Source organism: Merops nubicus, unplaced genomic scaffold (genome assembly GCF_000691845.1).
Source record: "Merops nubicus isolate BGI_N331 unplaced genomic scaffold, ASM69184v1 scaffold19598, whole genome shotgun sequence".
Lineage (NCBI taxonomy): Eukaryota > Metazoa > Chordata > Aves > Coraciiformes > Meropidae > Merops > Merops nubicus.
In genome coordinates, this window is record NW_008626631.1 from 657 (window position 1) to 4,814 (window position 4,158).

Below are 4,158 nucleotides of genomic sequence, written 5' to 3' on the forward strand. Positions count from 1 at the left end.
TTGTTCTGTCCCTTTTTTTTTTTTTTTTTTTTTTTTTTACACCAGAAGTTCTGTGGATTGCAAGAAAACTAGTGGGGTTATAATTTTAAAAAAGAGTGGAAAAGAAGCCGTTGAAGTGTCTGCTTATTCTTTTTGGTGTTTGTTTGCCTTTTTCATGGAACTCAGACAACTACCTGAGAGAAAGAAGACTCTGACATAGAATTTGACATTGCTGTCCATTGTAATAAAAGCTAAAATTTGATACGTATGCTTTTTCTGTGTCCTCTAGGAGAACAAAAGAGCGACAGGCTTGAAGTTCCAGTGGAAGAAGCAGTGGAAGGCCAGTGCAGGGCCACAATGGAGGGAAGGAAAATACAGGTTATATAGGAAAAAAAAAATAAAAAGCATACATGCACCCATTTGTTTTTTCCTTTCTGAGGAATCCTTTCCATTTAAGCACACTGCTGTATTTCTGCTAGATTTTTGTCTTAAGTTACAAAGCCAGGCATTGCTATGGCAGAGATATTTCAGTGCTTTTTCTTTTTGTCTTCAAAAATAAGAAAATGTATTTGAATAAAAGAAATTGCCACTGTGTAAGTCAAAGTGTGTTAAGGATCACTGTGCAAGTGATCCTGTCTGCTAGAAGGGAACAAACTGCTGAGGCTATAGTATGGTGCACTTTTTTAAAGAAAATTTCAAGGCATAGGTGGATACTGAAAGTTTCAGTATGAACATGACAAACTGCCAGCCTAGTCAGGATATCCCTATCCTGGTAGGTGCTTGGAGGAAAAACTAACCCCAGAAGTGCTTTCCAAACAGAGGGGGTTGCTCCTCCTGGTTGACTAGGTGAATGTGTTTGCACAGTAGTGGATGAGAAGCATGAAAAATCTAAGCATTAAACTTCAACTGTTGTATTTTGCTAACTATAGTGAAATTAGTAATTTAGACCTGTTTGTCTGTGTCAGTCAAGCTTGTGGCATTATTTTTTTCCAGAGTTACTTTACTTGTATCTTCACTGATGAATGAGCCTAGGTGTTACCAGCTGCACTTTAATGCCCATGAACTATTGCTGCTGTGTGCTGCAGTTTGTCAGGAGAACTTCTGGGAGCAAGCACATCCTGCCAGTTTTTGTGTCCGTGGTGACACTCTAGAGTTACTGTTGAAGGATTATCAATAATTAGGTGATATAGCTTATGTCCTCATTGGCAAATAATTGCATTACCAGTCCAACAGAAAATGGAAATCAATCTCTAGTGTGAGCTAACTCGAAATGAGAGCACAGTTTGGTGTAGGTGAGAGGGCTTAGTCTGTAAGAAGTTAATCCGTAACTGAGTAAGAGGATGAGCTTTCTTTATAAATTAATTAGGAAGGTCTTAATATTTTTATGATAGTGCCTTACCAGGCAGCCAAACATGGGGCCTTTTAGTGCTGGACAATAGGCACAGGTGGAGGGAATGCAGATCCCACAGGATCTCTACAGTTAGCCAGGAAAAGGCAAGAAGAGGAGTGGTTCAAGAAATGTTGTTCACTTTCCTTCAGGCTTCTGCTCGAGTGCAAGATTTGGGCTTGAGCTTGTCATGAGAAAGAGACACAGTTTACAGCTGTGCACGCAGTCATTCTCAGGAGCCTCTCTCACCTGGAGTTTTTTTGTTTTTTAACAATAGCTTAATTTGGTTTCGCTTAAATACTGTTACTGGACATACTAAACCCAACAAGCCTTCAGAAGAATAAGAACATGCTCAGGGATTGTGGCTAGCTTTGTCTCCATGCAGTACTATCAGTATGCAAACTTATATCTTAGTTCTACAGGAAAATTACTACCCTGTGTATGGACCTACACACATGTCTGGGTGTTCTTGTACCCAGACCCCACAAGGGTCTTGTAGCTAGGCAGTAGTTTCCTTCACATTCAGCTCACACAAATTAGGTCACAAGGAAAAAAACACTAGAACACAGTTTTCTAAAATTTCATCATTGTGATCACATCTTTAGAACTGCAGCAGTGCTAATTCATGCATTATTTTAATGCACAGTTAGTAGAAACCACACACCCACAGCATTTATTTAAGCATGTGTTTTCACATACATCTGGTCAAGGACGATCTCAAAGTGGCTTTAACATTATTGGGCAAATTACAGTCCAAACTGAAAGGAATGATACTTAGGAAATTATGTAGCTAATTGCTGTGGAAGGTGTGATTGTGTGTAGGTACCTTTAAGAAGGAAATGGTAATTGTGTAACATTTTGAGAAAAAAATAAAAATTGGCTAGTAATGAGTATCAGGACACAGTATATGCCTATAAAAATTGCAGAGGAATCTCTGCTGTCCACAAAGAACAATGTCTGCCTGGGAAACCTGAAAGGCCAAATTAACCATGATAGGACTTTTATTTATGATTCAAGGCAGAGAAGAGAGTGCAAATTCAATTTTTAGGTTATTAAGACATCCCTTTGCCTCAGGACTATCATGATGGTTGAATTTTATTGCTTTAATACCACTGAATTTAATCACTTTAAATCTCTGACAGTTGCATTAGTACTTGCAATTTCAGCAATACTTTGATGCATTGGCCTAGTCCAGGGCAAGCTTCATGCTCTGCCCCACGCTGTGACTGATTGCTGTTGTCCCTGTCAAAGCTCAGACTTTTATATCTGTTGAAGAACTTGGGACCTTTTTCATCATGCACACAGCAGAATTTTTTTCAGAAGAGGTTTTTGCTTCGCTAGGTTCCAGAAGATGCATTTTGATTCATCTCTCCCACAGTGGTTGATTAACGTGTAGAAGGAGTCCAGCGTTGTGGCCTGTGCCACCTCATCTCCATAGCAATTATTTTCTCCACATAAAATTTGACTATGTGAGTTGTCTCTGAATTTTTCCAGTCACTTCTCGTGAATGCAGGAGCACCTGGTAGACACAGAGCAAGCCCTGCCTGATAATGTGGGGTTTTTTTGTTTTTGTTTTTTTTTTTTTAATATCTTGTCATTATCATCTTCCCACTGCCCTTTTCTGTTGATGAAAACGCTCTTTACTGAAAACAAGGCTGACAGAGGAAGCAAAGCCAAACTAGAAAGTCAGTGATTACCATTACAATGAATTGTACCAATTACAACTAATACTCAGAAATAATTGAAGGCAACTGCTTGCTTTTTTTTGCCAGAGGAAAATACTTGATATTGCAGATGCCATACACTCTGTGGTACAGCTCTGCAGGAACCCCTTCACCATTAAGTTCTGAAGGACAGCAAGCTTCTGTTTAGAAAACAGAATAGTATTATTATATATTAATAGTATTATATTAGTTTATTATTATATATTAATAGTATTGCTATATATTATTATATTCTATACAGAACCAAAATCTCCTTTGCAACACTAATATGACAGAATTTGCCACTTCCCATACACAAGTGTTCATAGTGGGATAATTCAGCTGACAGTTCTCACCCACAAGCACGTTTTCCTTGGTACACAACTGATGGCATTCAGAGAATGAAATGGTGTGAATTGGTGAATTTCAGCAGAAACACAGGATGTTTCATTTCACCTTGAATGGGACAGGAATGTTTTTGAAAAGACTGCACTGACTGTGCAGCCACAGAGATAAGGTAAGATGACATTGGCAGCATTTGCTCACTTTTCAAGCTCTCTGCTTATTTGTCCTGTTCTAATAGGTTAGGTGACAAAGCGGTGGGCAGACAGCAACATTAAAAAAAAATAAAATAAAAAAGCCTAATTTTACTTTATGAAGGGTTATTTGAACCCTTAGAAGTTTGAGTTTACTTTAAGAAAGAACTAGTGTTGAACTAAAGCTACCCAAAATAGACTTGACAGAACAGCCTTTTGATAGAAGAATATAAACATGCCGAGTCTCCCTCTGCTTTCATCACTTCAAGCGATGTGTGGCCTCAGCCTCTGGGGAGGGTGGGCAGAAGAAGAAACTCTGCCTCTGCAGTGTGCTCTTCTTCCCACTTGATCTTGGCAGGGCTTTCCGAGTGGGAAAGGAGTGGAAGCTGCAAATTCAGTGTGTGCACTGCACAGGCAGACGTGTGAGTTCACAGGGAATTCCAGAGATCAGCTTTTATTGAATTTAGACTGCACTCTAAGGGTAGTTCATATAGAGAGAATGTTTCCCCCAAAAATGTAAAAGAAATATCCACAAAACCTTTCATGAAGAGCG